Source organism: Schistocerca serialis, chromosome 10 (assembly GCF_023864345.2).
Source record: "Schistocerca serialis cubense isolate TAMUIC-IGC-003099 chromosome 10, iqSchSeri2.2, whole genome shotgun sequence".
Classification (NCBI taxonomy): domain Eukaryota; kingdom Metazoa; phylum Arthropoda; class Insecta; order Orthoptera; family Acrididae; genus Schistocerca; species Schistocerca serialis.
In genome coordinates this window covers 232,955,649-232,974,742 of record NC_064647.1, presented here as the reverse complement: position 1 = coordinate 232,974,742, position 19,094 = coordinate 232,955,649, and positions in this window count along the sequence as shown.

The following is a 19,094-nucleotide window of genomic DNA, read 5'->3' as shown; positions in this document are numbered from 1 at the left end:
GAAAAAGCAGTTTTGTTCTGAAGTTTGATTTAGTATTAGAAATCTCGCGGGGGCGACCCATTGGGCAGCCCTGTTCCAGTTCAACCAGGTGGTGTTCCGTTGGGTTTAGATCGGGACTTCGGCAGTTCAGTCCATTTCAGAAATGTCATTGTCCACAAACCATTGTCTCTCAGAGGCCACTTTATGGCAGGGTGCACTGTCACGACTATATAAACAATCGCCCGAACAGTTACTCTACTGTACTCCAAGCACAATGCTGTAAAATTTGTTCATACCCCTCCGTATTTAGCGTCTTTTTTAAATGACAATAAGTGTATTGCACCCTAACAACGAAAAACACCCCTATACCGTTACATCACCTTTCCTATATTTCAGTGATGGGATTACACATAATGGCAGGTAACGTTCTCCAGGCATTCATCAAGCCCCACCCCTACCATCGGATTGAAACAGGGTGTAGCCTGATTACCCCTCCAAATCAAACTTGTCCTGTGAGACCTTAACTTTTCCCGGCGAATTGACTGTTCAAATAATTTTCGGGTTTGCTGCCGGGTGGCGTCGTCGAACACCGCCGATATTTCGACAGGAGTACACCATGCCATTCTCAAGGCACAAATGCAAGGAAGAAGGAATGTGCAAGCAAACTTAATACCTCGGTTCACAGAGGAGAAACAAGGAAGACACCACACACAGAACAATTGTCAACACAAACAAAGATAACCAACATCAGAAATATCGATAGTTACTATTAATTCTGTCCCTCTGTTTTTTTTATGAGAGACGGAGCCGGATTTCAAGCAGCACTTAAACAAAATCCACCATCTCCGTTCATAAGGTTGCTTGATAGTCTGATTTCGACAGCTTCCTTAATAACACTATCCCAATAGCTGGACATGCAAGCCAGAATCTCCGTGTTGTTGTATTCCATAGGATGACCGGGAAAAGTTAAGGTCTCACATTGTTTATCTCTACGGGGAGGAAATGTATCGTTGCCTGCGGAGGTTGGATAAACTTCGCAGCAGTAGAGTAAGGTTGGAATGTGCATTATCGTTTTTATTGAAGTGTCGAAATCATAGTGTGGTTCCAACGTTTGCTAAGGTTGTGCATCATATTAATTCTCCTGCCGCCAATCGCATTAAGTGACGTGCTAGTTTAGCTCTTGTTTGTGAAAGGATCCACTATACTCGCCGTCAATTAGATTTTGTTTCTAAGGAATTATTTCAGCTTCATTTAATGATGGCGTCTAATGTTTCTGAATTTTCTTGGGATTGGGTGGACGGTGCCTCTTGGTCGCACTCTGACTGGGAATTTCAATCTGTAACTGCTCGTCATTCGGCGCGAAGTTTGAACGTTTCCTTGGCTCAGTGTCTAATTCTAATTCTCGACGTTCTGTGATCTATCTCACGGAGAAAACGTTTGACGACGCAGCTTTGTCTGTGCTGGGGAAAGGTTTGAACTTCGCACCGACGCCTAAGTGTTTGCCAGTCGTTAATTTTATTAGTTCCATCGAACACGCTGTTTATAAACTACCTTCCGAGGCTGCGGAAGAGGTTAGGAGGGAAGCTTGTCGTGTGTTGACTGGGGCCCGTCCACCCAAGTGTAACTTTACAGCAGCTGAGGCGACTGCTTTACGTTCATTTAGATTGGATCCTGATATTGTTATTTTACCTGCGAACAAGGGAAATGCCACGGTTTTGTTGAACAAGCACGATTACATTCAAAAGATGCAGTGTCTACTTTCTGATTCGGCGTATCGGAAAATCGGTGCTGACGCTACTAAGAGTGTCGAGAGAAAGACAAATAACCTCCTGAAGAAAAGTTCTTTGTCACAGGAGACTATCAAGAGTCTTAATTCTTACTGTGCTGTTTCACCTAGATCATATGGCCTCCCTAAGGTCCATAAAGAGGCTGTCCCGTTGATACCTATTGTTTCTAATATTGGTGCTCCGACATATCGTGTGGCTAAACATGTTGCTACTTTGTTGAGCCCACTGGCAGGTAGGTGAGAACGCCACATTAAGAACTCTGCAGATTTCTTACGTCGATTGCAGGGATTGCGTTTGAATGACTCTGATATTTTAGTCAGTTTTGATGTGGTTTCTCTTTTCACTCGCGTTCCTCTGTCTGATTCGCTGCAGCTAATTGAGATTAAGTTTGGTGTCGAGTTAACAAATTTGTTTCGACATGTATTGACTTCCACTTACTCTTTAATCAATGGTCAGTACTACGAACAGACTGATGGAGTTGCAATGGGAAGCCCGTTGTCACCTATTGTGGCCAATTTTTTTATGGAGGACTTTGAGGAACGTGCTTTGGAGTCAGCGACCTTGAAACCTGCGTGTTTTTTCAGATATGTAGACGATACTTTTGATCCCAGAATTCTGGAAACATCCCTCAGGCTGTGGCTAAGCCATGTCTCCGCAATATCCTTTCTTTCAGGAGTGCTAGTTCTGCAAGGTTAGCAAGAGAGCTTCAAATGGCTCTGAGCACTATGGGACTCAACTTCTGAGGTCATTAGTCCCCTAGAACTTAGAACTACTTAAAACTAACTAACCTAAGGACATCACACACATCCATGCCCGAGGCAGGATTCGAACCTGCGATCGTAGCGGTCGCGCGGTTCCAGACTGTAGTGCCTAGAACCGCTCGGCCACCCCGGCCGGCTGGAGAGCTTCTGTAAAGTTTGGAAGGCAGGAGACGAGATACTGGCGGAAGTAAAGCTGTGAGGACGGGGTGTGAGTCGTGCTTCGGTAGCTCAATTGGTAGAGCACTTGCCGGCGAAAGGGAAAGGTCCCGAGTTCGAGTCTCGGTCCGGCACAGTTTTAATCTGCCAGTAAGTTTGATACTTTTGATGTTTGGCGTCATGGTAGTGAAAATTTAAACCAGTGTTTGGAACATGTGAATTCAATCCACCCGAATATTCAGTTCACTATGGAGGTGGAAAAGAATGGACGCCTTCCCTTCCTTGATGTGTTGGTCAAAAGGAAGACTGATGGCACGTTGGGACATTCTGTTTATCGGAAGCCTACCCACACTGACTTGTATCCGCGAGCTGATAGTTGTCACCATCCAGCTCAGCGTGAAGGAGTACTTCGCACCTTGGTTCACAGGGCCCACGTTATCTCAGACCCTGAAAGTCGGGCAGCTGAGCTAGCACATCTCCAAGTCACATTTCGTCAGAATGGTTATAGTGAGAGACAGATCAATCGTGCGTTGCGCCATCAACCTTCTGTGCAACGGGGAGTGACGATAGCAACGAAGTGGCTCCTAAGTCTACAGCCTTTTTGCCCTACGCAGGAAGCATTTCCAACAGGATTGGCAGTATTTTGCGGAAATATGATGTGAAATGTGTTTTTCGACCACCTTCTAAGATTAAGGCCCTGTTGGCGTCCGTAAAAGATTATCTCGGTTTGCGTAAGGCTGGGGTCTATCGTATTCCTTGCAGTTACGGCATGTCATATATTGGTCAGACAATCAGGACTGTGGAAGACCGGTGTACTGAACATTAGCGTCACACACGCTTACAACAGCCGAGCAAATCCGCTATTGCAGAACATTGCCTTGAAACCGGTCATCCTATGGAATACAACAACACGGAGATTCTGGCTCGCACGTCCAGCTATTGGGATAGTGTTATTAAGGAAGCTGTTGAAATCAGACTATCAAGCAACCTTATTAACAGAGATGGTGGATTTTGTTTAAATGCTGCTTGGAATCCGGCTCCATCTCTCTTCAAAAAACAGAGGGACAGAATTGGTGCTACCTCACCTGTTGATTAATAGTAACTATCGATATTTCTGATGTTGGTTATCTTTGTTTGTGTTGACAATTGTTTTGTGTGTGGTGTCTTCCTTGTTTCTCCTCTGTGAACCGAGGTATTAAATTTGCTTACACATTCCTTCTTCCTTTCATTTGTGCCTTGAGAATGGCAGGGTGTACTCCTGTCGAAATATCGGCGGTGTTCGACGACGTCACCCGGCAGCAAACCCGTAAGTTATTTGAACAAAATTCACCTGTCATCCACTGCCCAGCGCCGTTGCTCCACACCGCCTCAAGCGTCACTTATCATTGACTGCAGAAATGTGACCTTGTAAGGAGCATCTCGACAATTGTACAACATTCTTTTTAACTCCGTACGCATAATAACTGTGCCGACTGGACTACTGGTAACGCTTTGGAACTTCCGCTGATTTAATCTGATTTTCTACAACAACTCTTTGCCACCAGGATGGGAGGTCTGCCTCGTCTTGTGGTTATTCCTTAACGTTTCCATTTCACAGTCACATCACAAACAGTCGACCTGGGCAGCTTTAGATTGGATGGAAGGTCCGTGACGGATTTGTTACTCTGGTCAGCTTTGTAAGTCATTGAGTTCTACTGACAGTCCCATTCTAATGTAACTACTTCTCTACTGATAGCACATCTCTTATACTGGAGCGTCTGCCTCTCATGACATTTACGGATCCATACCGCATTGCAAATAGCTTGGAGCAGATTGCCATGTCGCCCGCCACAGCAGGCGTCGGCGACACCACGCACAACACATACGTCGTGCGGGTTGCGGCGAGCTCAGCCCCTCCAGCTTAGGCAGCGCGGAACTGGGAAGCCCAGAACTCAGCGGCCAAGCCGGCAGAGAACAAAAGCAGCGCTCTGATCATGTCAGCTGTTGGCGTGCACAGCAATGATAGAGGTCGTTCACAAATTGCATCTCTTTATGCACCCGTCATGTAACGTGCCGAAAATAGGCCCGCAAGTATACATATGCGATATGGTTATGTAAGCTGGTGCGTGTGTTCCGGACAGCATTTCCATCACAGTAAGCAACCAGAAGACCTTCGCCTCCGCCGCGCCAAGGATTCAGACGCTGCAGTGGACAGCACGCCCCTCCAAAACACTGGAACACTTTAAGTGTTCGGCGACGTGCCAGCTGCGACTTGTCACACTTACACCGAAGCGCCAAACAAAAGGCATGCGTATTCAGAGATATGTAAACAGCCAGAATACGGCGCTGCGGTCGGCAACGCCTAACAAGAGTCTGGCGCAATTGTTAGATTGATTACTGATCCCACAATGGCAGGTTATCAAGAGTTAAGTGGGTCTGAATGTGCTGTTATACTCGCCGCGCCGGCAGGATTGGCCGCGCCGGCAGGAGTGGCCGTGCCGTTCTAGGCGCTACAGTTTGGAACCGCGAGACCGCTACGGACGCAGGTTAGAATCCTGCCTCGGGCATGGATGTGTGTGATGGCCTTAGGTTAGTTAGGTTTAAGTAGTTCTAAGTTCTAGGCGACTGATGACCTCAGAAGTTGTCACATAGTGCTCGGAGCCATTTGAACCATAGTCGCCGCACTTGCGATGAGACACAGCATCTCCGAGGTAACGATGAAGTGGGGCTTTCCAGTACTACCATTTCACGAGTGTACCGTGAATATCACCAAACCGGTAAAACATGAAATCCCCGACTTCGCTGCGGCCGGAAAAAGATCCTGCAAGAGGATCGTCCAACGTGATAGAGGTGCAACCCTTCCTCAAGTTGCTTGAAGGTGGTTCATTGAACCCTCTGCCAGGCATTTTATTGTGAATAGCAGAGTAATCACGTAGATGTAGATGCTGCAGATTTCAATCAATGCTGAACCATCAACAAGTGTCAGCGTGCAAACCATTCAACGAAGCATCATCGATATGGGCTTTCAGAGACGAAGGCCCTCTCGTGTACCCTTGATGACTGCACTAAACAAAGCTTTACGCCTCGCCTGGGCCCGTCAACACCGACGTTGGACTGTTGATGACTGGATAGATGTTGCCTGGTCGGACGAGTCTCGTTTCAAATTGTCTCAAGCGGATGGAGACAACCTCATGAACCCATGGACGCTGCATGTCAGCAGGGGTCTGTTCAAGCTCTGTAATGGTGTGGGGCGTGTGGAGTTGGAGTGATATTGGATCCCTAAGATGCGTATATACGACTCTGATAGGTGACACGTACATAAGCATCCTGTCTGATCACCTGGGTCCATTCGTGTCCATTGTGCATTGACGACGGAGTTGAGCAATTCCAGCAGGAGAACGCGACACCCCACACGTCCAGAATTGCTGCATAGGGGTCGAGGAACACTCTTCTGAGTTTAAACACCATACTCCCCAGACATGATCATTATTGATAATATCTGGGATGCATTACAACTGGCTGTTCAGAAGAGATCTCCATCGCCTAGGAATCTTAGGGATTTATGGACAGCCCTGCAGGATTCTAAGGTGTCGATTCCCTGCAGCACTATTTCAGACTTTAATCGATTCCATGCCACTTGCGAGTGATCGCGGAGGCCGTACAGCATATTAGGCACGTGTACCAGTTTCTCGGGCTCTCCTGCGTATAAAGTTTCGTTACTGTTGGACGCATGAGACTTCGCTAGTGGATTATGTACGTAAGGTTCCGTCAAGTGTATGTTCTTTTTGTAAACGGAAGCTGGCTACAGGCCGTGTCGGGGAAAGTTTTTCTCTGTTCAAGTTCTGAATAATGCTTTATTTTGTTACTTACAGTGATTGGCTATTTCAGGCAATGTGGAACTTAATTATTTGTTTTGCGAACTTAGAACTTTAAACTAATTTCCTTGGTTAACAACTTCAGTTTATTTTGTCTTCTGAGGCTTACGTTCTGCTCGAAGTCACATAAACTTGAGATGTGTTGGAACAGTGTTTTCCAATAAATTTGTGTGATTGTGCCTACTTGCTTCCCTTGTGAATGTCTTCCTAGAACGGGACACATGACAGATGGTGTACTTAACAGCAGCGACAGTTCTCAGGCGCCCATCTGGTCGCGCTACTCCAGTAAGTACTCGCGCTTCTCTGCCCCCCCCCTTCCACCCCTTTCCCGGCCGCTCCCTTCAGCTCTCGGCCACTTGCGGAACGTTTCCCTCTCGGCTGCCGCAGCACCTCTACGGCAAATGTTGGTACCGCTCGCTGCACCGGAGCTCAGTGTTTTATTAACGGGCTGCGGCGCTCCGCCTGAACACGTGGCGTGCATTATGCAGGCTTACCGAGTTATGCTGGGAACATCGCGGAACGGAAAACCTTTCTCTGGCGAAAGCGTGAAGGTGATATAAAGAAAGAGACCGGGTGGGGCTCTCGAGAGCGTATCTTGATATCCGTTTCTGCTGTGCGAGGTATAGTTGCTAGACATAATGACAGCACCACCGATCAGCTGTTTACTTCAGTGGCATCAGTAACTTAGTCTGTCTTTTTTATTCGTCTCACAAGAATCATATTACAAACTGAAAGAAGACAAAGGAAATACACTGAGGAGCAGAGAACTGGCACCATGAATGCTGCAGGGCTGCCCATAAATTCGTAAGAGGGGTCGAGATCTCTTCTGAACAGCACGTTGCAAGGTATCCCAGACATGCTCAGTAATGTCACGTCTGGTGTGTTTGGTGGCCAGCGGAAGTGTTTAAACGCAGAAGAGTGTCCCTGGAGCCACTATGTAGCATTTATGGGCGTGCGTGTGTGGTGTCGCATTGTCATGCTGTAATTGCTCACATCCGTCGGAATGCAGAATGGACATCAATGGATGCCGATTAGGAGAGAGGATGATTACCTACAGGATGGTTACGTATGTGTCACCTCTCTGAGTGGTATCACTCCAACTGCACGCGCCCCACACCGTTACAGAGCCTCCACCAGCTTCAACGGTCCCCTGCTGACATGCAGGCCCAAGGGTTCATTAGGTTGTCTCCGTACCGGTGCAAGTCATCCGCTCGATACAATTTGAAACGAGACTCGTCCGACCAGACAACATGTTTCCAGGCATCAACGGTGTCGACGGCCCAGGCAAGACGCAAAGCTTCGGGTCCTGGAGTCATCAAGGGCACACGAGTAGGTCTTCGGCTCCGAAACTCTTTTTCGATGATTTTTCGTTGAATGGTTTGCGTGCTGACACTCGGTGATGGCCCAGCATTGAAACCTGCAGCAATTTGCGGAACGGCTGCACATTCGTAACGCTGGACGACCCTCTTCAGTCGTCATTGGTCCTTTATTTTTCCGGCCTCAGCGATGTCGGAGATTTGATGTTTTACCGGATTCCTGATATTCACGGTACACTCGTGAAATGGCCGTACGGGAAAATCTCCACTTCATCGCTACCTCGGAGATGCTGTGTCCCATTGCTCGTGCGCCGACTATAACACCACATTCAAATTCATTTAAATCTTGATAATCTGCCATTGTAGCAGCAGTAACCGACCTAACAACTGCGCCAGACACTTGTTGTGTTATATAGACGTTGCGAACCGCACCACCGTATTGGCCGGCCTGGGTGGCCTAGCAGTTCTGGGCGCTACAGTCTGGAGCAGCGCGACCGCTACGGTCGCAAGTTCGAATCCTGCCTCGGGCATGGATGTGTGTGATGTCCTTAGGTTAGTTGGGTTTAAGTAGTTCTAAGTTTTAGGGGACTGATGACCTCAAATGTAAAGTCCCATAGTGCTCAGAGCCATTTGAACCATTTTGAACCACCATATTCTGGCTGTTTACATGTCTCTGTATTTGAATCCGCATTTCTACAGTAGTTTTTTTGGCGCTTCAGTGTAGATACCGAGAATAGAAGTGTCACTTATGGCACTTCCAACACGAATTATACGCACATCAGAAAAAGTTTTGCATTATCTCGGTTCCGTGAGTTCCGGAATCTGTGCAGAAAATTGGAATAGAGGTCAATATAAACATCATTTCCGTCCCTTTTTATTGTTCATAAAATCACACATTGCATGCTGTACCACCATACAGGGAGACCTTCAGAGGTGGTGGTCCAGATTGCTGTATACACCGGTACCTGTAATACCCAGTAGCACGTCCTCTTGCATTGATGCATGCCTCGATTTGTTGTAGCATACTATCTACAAGTTCATCAAAGCGCCGTAGGTCCAGACAGTCTCACCGCTAAGCGGCGATTCGGCATAGATCTCTCAGAGTGATTGGTGGGTCACGTCGTCCATAAACAGCCCTTTTCAGTCTATTCCAGACATGTTCGATAGGGTTCATGCCTGGAGAACATGCTCTCCACTCTAGTCAAAAAAATGTTCAAATGTGTGTGAAATCTTATTGGACTTAACTGCTAAAGTCATCAGTCCCTAAGCTTACACACTACTTAACCTAAATTATCCCAAGGATAAACACACACACCCGTGCCCGAGGGAGGACTCGAACCTCCGCCGGGACAAGCCGGACAGTCCATGACTGCAGCGCCCTAGACCGCTCGGCTAATCCCACGCGGCCCACTCTAGTCGAGCGATGCCGTTATCCTGAAGGAAGTCATTCACAAGATGTGCACTATAGAGGTGGGAATTGTCGTCCATGAAGACGAATGCCTCGCCGATATGTTGTCGATATGGTTGCACTGACGCTCGGAGGATGGCATTCACGTATCGTACAGCCGTAACGGCGCCTTCCATCACAAGAATTGGCGTTCGTCGGCCCCACATAATGCCACCCCAAAACAGTAGGGAACTCCGCTTTGCTGCACGCCCTGGGCACTGTGTCTAAGGCGTTCGGCCTGACCGGGTTGCCTCCAAACACAACACGTCTCCGACGATTGTCTGGTTCAAGGGTTATGTGACACTCATCGGTGAAGAGATCGTGATGCCAATGTTGAGCGGTCCATTCGGCATTTTGTTGGGCCCATCTGTACCGCGCAGAAATGGACCTCGCCGTGGACGTCGGGAGTGAAGTTGCACATGATGCACCTTATTGCACACAGATTGAGTTGTAACACGACATCCTGTGGCTGCACGAAAAGCACTATTTAACATGGTGGCGTTGCTTTCAGGGTTGCTTCGAGCCATAATCCGTAGGTAGCGGTCATCCACTGCAGTAGTAGCCCTTTGGTTGCCTGAGCGAGGCATGTAATCGACAGTTCCTGTCTCTCTGTATCTCCTCCATGTCCGAACGCCATGGCTTTGGTTCACTCCGAGACGCCTGGACACTTGCCTTGTTGAGAGCCCTTCCTGGCACAAATAACGATGCGGACGCGGTCGAAGCGCGGTATTGACCGTCTAGGAATGGTTGAACTACAGACACCACGAGTAGTGTACCTCCCACCGTCTATTAGGCGCTGCTCATGCGTGGTTGGTTACATCTTTGGGCGGGTTTAGTGGCATGTCGGAACAGTCAAAGGGACTGTGTCTGTGATGCAATATCCACAGCCAACGACTAGCTTCAGGAGTTCTGGGAACCGGGGTAATGCCAAGCTTTTTTTAATGTGTATACATCATGAATGAGACATTACAAAGTAAGGCGCGTTAGTTATGGAAATATGATAATTCTTTAACACGAAGTAATTCTTTAACACGTTTTAATTTCAACATACATCATCTGATCAAAAGTATCCTGACACCTCTACGTAATGCGGAATTGACTACTATACTTATAGCGAGAGGCGTACCGACTGGTGTAAAAGGGGACGGTTTGTATTGTGTTGTCGGTAGAGAAGCAGTAGCAACAGAGTCGGAGTGATGTCGTCCGAAGGACGAGGTACCAAAGCTAGATTGGAGCTCCGGAACGCAGCTGCTACGGAAGACTGTCACCGCAAGCAGCGTCGACGAACGAGTGGCAGCGGCGAAGCCTCGACCGGGAACGTTTCACTACGAAGCTGCAAATTCTGCCCTTCTGCCCTACTCACGGCCGAGCACAGCACCGCTCAGCCCTGACCGCTATCTTCGACTGAGGCGACTGCATCGTCTTCTAGTGGACCAGCTGAGAGACCAACGTATTATACAAAACTGAACGCGAAAGTTACTGTTAATTGTGGTCTGGCTGAGCGACTTGTACTTTCTGCGTCCCAGGCGATCTTCAGATGCAGTCGTAAATACTGGTAACATTCCTGTGGAAATGGATTGTACAAACTGAAGTACTGCTTCTTATCTGTGTTGTAATAAAGTGAACTAATATTACACTACTGACCATTAAAATTGCTACACCAAGAAGTTGATGAACGGGTATTCATTGGACAAATATATTATACTAGAACTGACATGTGATTACATTTTCACACAATTTGGGTGCATAGATCCTGAGAAAGCAGTACCCAGGACAACCACCTCTGGCCGTAATAACGGTCTTGATACGTCTGGGCATTGAGTCAAACAGAGCTTGGATGGCGTATACAGATACAGCTGCCCATGCACACAATACCACACTTCATCAAGAGTAGTGACTGGCTTATTGAGCCAGCTGCTCGGCCACCATTGACCAGACGTTTTCAATTGGTGAGAGACCTGGAGAATGTGCTGGCCAGGGCAGCAGTCGAACATTTTCTGTATCCAGAAAGGCCCCTACAGGACCTACAACATGCGGTCGTGCATTATCCTGCTGAAATGTAGGGTTTCGCAGGGATCGAATGAAGGGTAGAGCCACAGGTCGTAACACATCTGAAAGGTAACGTCCACTGTTCAAAGTTCCGTCAGTGCGAACAAGAGGCGAACTTTAACTTCAGGCGCAGCTCATAGAGGGCACCACACGCAAAACCGATGTGTACTGTGAAACCAACATATAATTTTACGACAGTAATGGTTGAACTGTGTAAGCATTCACTTGAGCACGAACAACTGCTACAATTCCGCACTGGTATGTAATGTTAACAGTAAAAGACAACGATGTGAGGGACTTATAACTTTTGTAAATCACATTCTAATATATACTCTTGTATTTGTTTTAGCATTGATAATGACCTGACACAGGTCGAAATCTGGGCTGCAGAGCAGCGTACTAAGCTGCTGCCAGCCCGCCCCCTTCGGGGGGAATTGAAAATCAATAAAGGAAAAAAAAAGGTCGAAATCTGATCTGCGTTGTGACTATAAATGTCATATTGATTGCTGCTCTATCTAACCCAATGAATTATTTTCTGGAAATGGTACGAAGACGTTTCAGATGTAGCATTGAAAATTATTCTGTCTCATTTTTCCAGATTTTGCTACCTTGATTAGAGAACTTTTGCAAGTGAAGAGACTTTTTTCTTAATTTCTGTCCTATTTTGTCTTGATGTTCCTGCAGACAGACATAAAGCACAAGCAAATCTGTCTTCTTTTGTGTTGAAATGATAAAGTGCTGTTTCCACGAAACCTGACTGACTGGTTTCATACACAGCTTTTAGGGATAACGAGAGGCTTCGTCTTCACTCCAGCTAGGAATTTCTCCACAGTATTACCTATAATGACATGTCCTCTACACATTTACTTGAGGAAAACATACTTTTGCGACTTCTATTTCTGTATAATTTCCTGAACCTCTTCAACCACGTCGAAGAAGCATGGGAATCAGTTATGTTCATGTAAGTTGCCATTGAGAGGGTCCAGTCTGGTAGAACTCTCTCGGTGCCAGTTCACTGACTCTCATAAGCATATCTGAATCTTTCGAATAGTCGCTCTTTGACACATCTGCGCCGGCCGCGGTGGCCGAGCGGTTCTAGCCGTTTCAGTCTGGAACCGCGCGACTGCTACGGTCGCAGGTTCGAATCCTGCCTCGGGCATGGATGTGTGTGATATCCTTAGGTTAGTTAGGTTTAAGTAGTTCTAAGTTCTAGGGGACTGATGACCTCAAATGTAAAGTCCCATATTGCCCAGAGCCATTTGAACCTTTTTTTTTTTTTTTACACTTCTGCGACTTGGCGCTCTTCGTGTAGATCTTTGCTCCATTTATACGGTTCATGTTTTGATTTTACGAAACGAAACCAGCTTTGCAACACTGCTTACATACAAGCATTTTCTCCCTCTTTCGTTTGACTACAAATTTACGGCCTTTCCTTGGTCGCATGAAAGCCGTTAATGTACATGTTTCCAAAAAAAATGTTCAAATGTTTGTGAAATCCTTATGGGACTTAACTGCTACGGTCATCAGTCCCTAAGCTTACACACTACTTAACCTAAATTATCCTAAGGACAAACACATACACCCATGCCCGAGGGAGGACTCGAACCTCCGCCAGGACCAGCCGCACAGTACATGTTTTCCTCAGGCATGCAAGGTACTCTATTTTTGTTCTGAACTTTAATTAAAATAACACTGATTATTCAAATCATAATTCAGGAAACTGACCGAGTTATTTCCTGTTTCCTCTAATGTTTTCTACAGTTTCTAACGAAAGGTCATTACCATTCGAATGAAAATCCAGGAAACTTACTAAGAAGTATCAGATATGTATGAGAAGTGGGTTATTTCTACTGCTGCCATGTTCTTCATATTTCATCTTTGCAAGGTTGAAACCAGTAATTGTATTTCCCATTACTATGAATCTGAGGAACCTGCACAGAGACACATGTTATTAGCAAATAAATATGAATAGCCGGCCGTTCTGGCCGAGAGGTTCTAGGCGCTACAGTCTGGAACCGCGCGACCGCTACGGTCGCAGGTTCGAATCCTGCCTCGGGCATGGATGTGTGTGCTGTCTTTAGGTTAGTTAGATTTAAGTAGTTCTAAGTTCTAGGGGACTGATGACCTCAGAAGTTAAGTCCAATAGTGCTCAGAGCCAAATATGAATAATGATTGAATCTCAAGAAATGAATTAAAATTTGTGCTACTGCCAGGACTTGAACCCAGGTCTCCTTACGTTGGAGGCAGGTGTGTTGGGCAGTGGTGTAAAGTAAGCAAGGAGACATCGGTTCAAGTTTTCATCATGGCACAAATTTTAATTCATTTCTTGAGATCCAGTCATTATCATAGATAAAGATATGATTCAAATGTCTCAAGAAATATTTGATTATGTCAGATATACAAAAAAGTCGGGAAGACAAATAATCCAGTTTTATCCCCATTTGCCGGCCGCGGTGGTCTAGCGGTTCTAGGCGCTCAGTCCGGAACCGCGTGACTGCTACGGTCGCAGGTTCGAATCCTACCTCGGGCATGGATGTGTGTGATGTCCTTAGGTTAGTTAGGTTTAAATAGTTGTAAGTTCTAGGGTACTGATGACCACAGATGTTAAGTCCCATAGTGCTCAGAGCCATTTGAACCATTTATCCCCATTTCCAACACTTAGGGATACTGAAAAGGCAACTCCTAATTAATATGAATGACTCGTAAATTCGAGCGAATAGTAACTGTTAACAACTGTGTCACGGAAAATATCAACGGAAACTGAAATTCGCATTACAAATTACAATCAAGCCGTTCTGTGTCACCCGTTTACCGATGTGTCGTCTACAAAAGATACTTACTTGCCGTGTCGTGCGTGCACTACGGCACGGGTGAACATCTCTCCAGTCACCTGGCGAGCTACGAATTTGGCAAATTTCAACATTTTTTAAAAAAATACTTGCAGTTTCTCCTAGCTGCTACTATTCTGACATTGTGTTTTCTTCGGCGTATTCTTCCCGAAAAAAAGAAAAAAATTAGAGAAATAGTCAATAAAATTCTTCTGGGTTGGGACCCCATTGTCAACTATGAAATTCTGACGTTTCGGCGACTGTTGCATGACGCCCTCCTCACGGTGTATTGATAAGTGCTGTGACCTTGACAACAGCCGCTGAAGCCTACGTTTACATTTAGTGAAATAGTTCGCAGAGTTCAACTTTTTATCAATGTTTTCCAAAGTTAGTCTCGGCTCAGCTGGTTCTGTGGACGCCGGCCGCTGTGGCCGAGCGGTTCTAGGCGCTTCAGTCCGGAACCGCGCTGCTTCTACGGTCACAGGTTCAAATCCTGCGTCGGACATGGATGTGCGTGGTGTCCTTAGGTTAGATTGGTTTAAGTAGTTCTGATGACATCAGATGTTAAGTCCCATAGTGCTCAGAGCCATTTGAACCATTTGGTTCTGTGGGCGAGTCACTGAAGCCCGCGTCACCGGTCCATGACCCTCGAGCGTGCCCTCCAATAATTACGGTCGTCTTGCTGTTCGTCTTGATCCTAACCGCGCGTTGTGAATGCACCAAGAACGCTGTATGTTTGTAGAATTACCTCATTTAGCGCATCTACATGCTGCGATGCTAGTAAGACACGCTTTATTCACTTAACGCGTGACGTATCCCGACGTGACAATGTCTGTTAGCCCTTACTACGAACAGTTTCATATTCACGATTTTCCGTTCGTTCGCGGCTCGGCACACTGCGCAGTGCTACAAGACAGAACATTAACAGACAACTGTAACTGAACTAGGCGTCCGCGGTATGCACCACGCAATCCGCACTGTGCTCGGTAGTCACCGCACACTCACATTAATAGCGCAGGGATCGCCACACGACACGTTCTAGATCAAAGTTCTTAATCACAGTTCACAACCAAGAAATGATGCGTTATCATATTTCAATTTAATGTGACAGTCCGCGGTATGCAGTAAACAGTCCGTGCTGTCTACAATCAAAACCATGTACTTACAGCGTTCAAGTGTGTTGACGGTGTGGACATCATAGTTTTTAAGTTGAGTGCGCCGAGTAGCAGTTTTTCTTGGCTACGGTACACACCGAAATAAAAAAAATGTGTAACCATTCAAACTGTTATTGTTTTCCCTTTGGCCACGACCCACAGTACACATTAGCAATCGCGCGGTACGACTATCACCTTCTCGTTCTCGCTGCCGACTCTTCGTTGCTGTTATTCTCTATAGATGTACCAATACGTTTCTGTGCTGCACAGTACTTCTCACTTCATATGACATGCTGAATTGCGGCCAAAACACGCTCGTCGGAACAACGGTGGGTTCTTCGGTTTGCTCTGGGAGGAGTCCGAGTGGATACTGTAACACATGAAATGTTAGTTCACTTTACCATGAAGCAGATAAAAAAAATTGCTTAACTTTGTAAATCCATTTGCACGGGAATGTCATGAGTATTTACACCTGTCTCTGAACATACAATACTGGCCATAAAAATTGCTTCATCACGAAGATGACATGCTGAAGACGAGAAATTTAACCGACAAGAAGATGCTGTGATATGCAAATGATTATCTTTTCAGAGCATTCACACAAGGTTGGCGCCGGTGGCGACACCTACAACAGGCTCACACGAGCTAAGATTCCATCTGATTTCTCATACACAAACAGCAGTTGACTGGCGTTGCCTGGTGAAATGTTGTTGTGATGCCTCGTGTAAGGAGGAGAAATATGTAACATCACGTTTCCCACTTTGATAAAGGCCGGATTGAAGCCTATCGCGATTGAGGTTTATCGTATCACCACATTGCTGCTCGCGTTGGTCGAGATCCAATGACTGTTAGGAGAACATGGGATCGGTGCGTTCAGGAGGGTAATACGGAACGTCGTGCTGGGTCCCAACGGCCTCGTATCACTAGCAGTCGAGATGACAGGCATCTTACCCGCACGGCTGTAACGGATCGTGCAGCCACGTCTCGACCCCTGAGTCAACAGACGTTTGCAAGACAACAACCATCTGCACGAAAAGTTCGACGACATTTGCAGCAGCATGGTCTATCAGCTCGGACACAGTGCCTGCGGTTACCCTTGAGGCTGCATCACAGTAGCGCCTGCGATGGTGTACTCAACGACGAACCTGGGTGCACGAGTGGCAAAACGTCATTTTTTCGTATGAATCCAGGTTCTGTTTACAGCATCATGATGGTCGCATCCGTGTTTGGAGACATCGTGGTGAACGCACATTGGAGGCGTGTATTCGTCATCGCGATACTGGCGTATCACCCGGCGTGATGGTATGGGGTGCCATTGGTTACACGTCTCGGTCATCTCTTGTTCGCATTGACTGCACTTCGAACAGTGGACGTTGCATTTCAGATGTGTTACGATCTGTGGCTCTACCCATCATTCGATCCCTGCGAAACCCTACATTTCAGCAGGATAATGCATGACCGCACATTGCAGGTCCTGTACGGGCCTTTCTGGATACAGAAAATGTTCGACTGCTGCCCTGGCCAACACATTCTCCAGATCTCTCACCAATTGAAAACGTCTGGTCAATGGTGGCCGAGCAACTGGCTCGTCACAATACGCCAGTCACTACTCTTGATGAACTGTGGTATCGTGTTGAAGCTGTGTGGGCAGCTGTACCTATACACGCCATCGAATCTCTGTTTGACTCAATGCCCAGGCGTATCAAGGCCGTTATTACGGCCAGAGGTGGTTGTTCTGGGTACTGATTTCTCAGGTTCTATGCACCCAAATTGCGTGAAAATGTAATCACATGTCAGTTCTAGTATAATATATTTGTGCAATGAATGCTCGTTTATCACCTGCATTTCTTCTTGGTTTAGCAATTTGAATGGCCAGTAGTGTAGAACTGTGGAGCACGCTCCCCAAGACACGCTGCTGAGCCCTCTCGAGAAACTCTCTCCCGGTTAAGTTACGGAAGGCGGGACTTTAACACTAGCGCGCAGTAGTAAGAAAGTCCGCGCTATTTGTTCGACGTGATGCGTGACGTGAAGGATACGGGGGGCGTTCCAGAAGCAAATTTCATCACTGTTTTTGAAAGAGATAGTGGTAAACCAGGTGATAAAAACAAACGCAGTACTGAATCGACACCCGTTGCTGATTCAAAGACGGACCGGGCGTGAGCAGAGTGTGGAAGAAGATAGAGCAGCAGCAGACCAGCTTTCCCGCGGTTATTCGAGTACACGTCACGATGGCAGACGGACGTGCTCTGACAACGTGGTCGCCATTGAAAGTGGGTGCTGTTAATCAGATGCCAATTGCCACGTGGTATTAGTGTGTCCGTCATCCGTGGACGCCTATGGGCCGTGTATGGTCAAGAGGTCATAGTCAGCTGGTTGGTAGCTGATATTGCGTGTACAGAGAAGACTCTCACCTGTGCAGTGAAAGTCGCACTCTCGGGACACTTCCAAACCAATGCTGAGGTGGAGCAGTCTGTACGACAAATCCTAGCATTGCAGGGCACCGAGTTTTGCCAGAGTATTTTCTGCAAACTGATTGCATGCTACGACAAATGTCTGAAAGTCGGTCGCGTCTATGTAGAAAAATAGTGGAAGGTGTATATTTCGTGATGCCACGGTGTATTTATATTTGGCAGTAAAGTTTCGGTGTGAAAAACAGTGACAAAACGTACTTTCGGAGCGTACCTCGTACTTCTGGGTTGCTTACGACGCCTCCAGCCGGCCGATAGAAGTTTCTGGCGGGCTCGCTTCGCCTGGGCGTGTAGGCAGCCCCGTTTGCCCTCTGTTGCAGGAGGGAAGCACACTTGCAGGGTTGTGATTCGGTGTCACATAGGGATGGTAAAAGCGACCGTCTAAAACCAATACCGGTGTTTTAGTCCTGAGTAACCGGTACTCTTCGGTATTTGTTTGGTTTCGGTCAGAGCAGTTCCTTTTTTTTTTGTATTAACCGGGTAAATAGAACCGATATACGAATTTGCCATTACAACAGTGCTCCATTTTTTATTGTTAAATAAACTTTAAAAAAGTAATATTTTTCATAAGATTTCAGTGGTTAGAAATTTTACATTATTATGGAAATTAGGAAAAGCGATCAGCACAATTTTAATAAGAAGGCCTACAGTTAGAAACTAGCAACAAACACATGTCACAAAAATCGGTGCAGCACTGCAGAGACAATAATGTTGGCGTGGCGTGTTACACAATACGTGAGTACACGCACTGTCCTAGACTTGCTTCCACTCGGTCGGTACTGTAGTTTCGCGTTGTTGTCCTCGAACAGCAGTTGTACTGCGTAAAGGTGCCATTCCGAGTTTGGAAATATTTTACGAAGAGTACAACGCTCTGTTTCCTTTAAAGACTGAAAAAAACGAGAGGAGGCAGAACAATCTTTTGACGTTATAGAAAGAGAGTACATCCACATTGATGTGCTATAAACTTGACATAACATGTGAACCCTTAATTTTTCTGCTGATTCAGGGTGAAAAATTGGTACTGTCTACGCGTGACGATGCAGAGAAGTCATCAACTTGTACCGTTTCGCCCTCGCTGTCGCCTTCACTTTTCGCCATCTTTCCTGGCGGCAATGAGACCGACTTCTCCCGTTGCCTCAGTCGCATATTGATCGCGATCGATTAATCCTTCGCCCTCATTAGTACAAGGTGATCAAAAAGTCAGTATAAATTTGAAAACTGAATAAATCACGGAATAATGTAGATAGAGAGGTACAAATTGACACACATGCTTGGAAAGACATGGGGTTTTATTA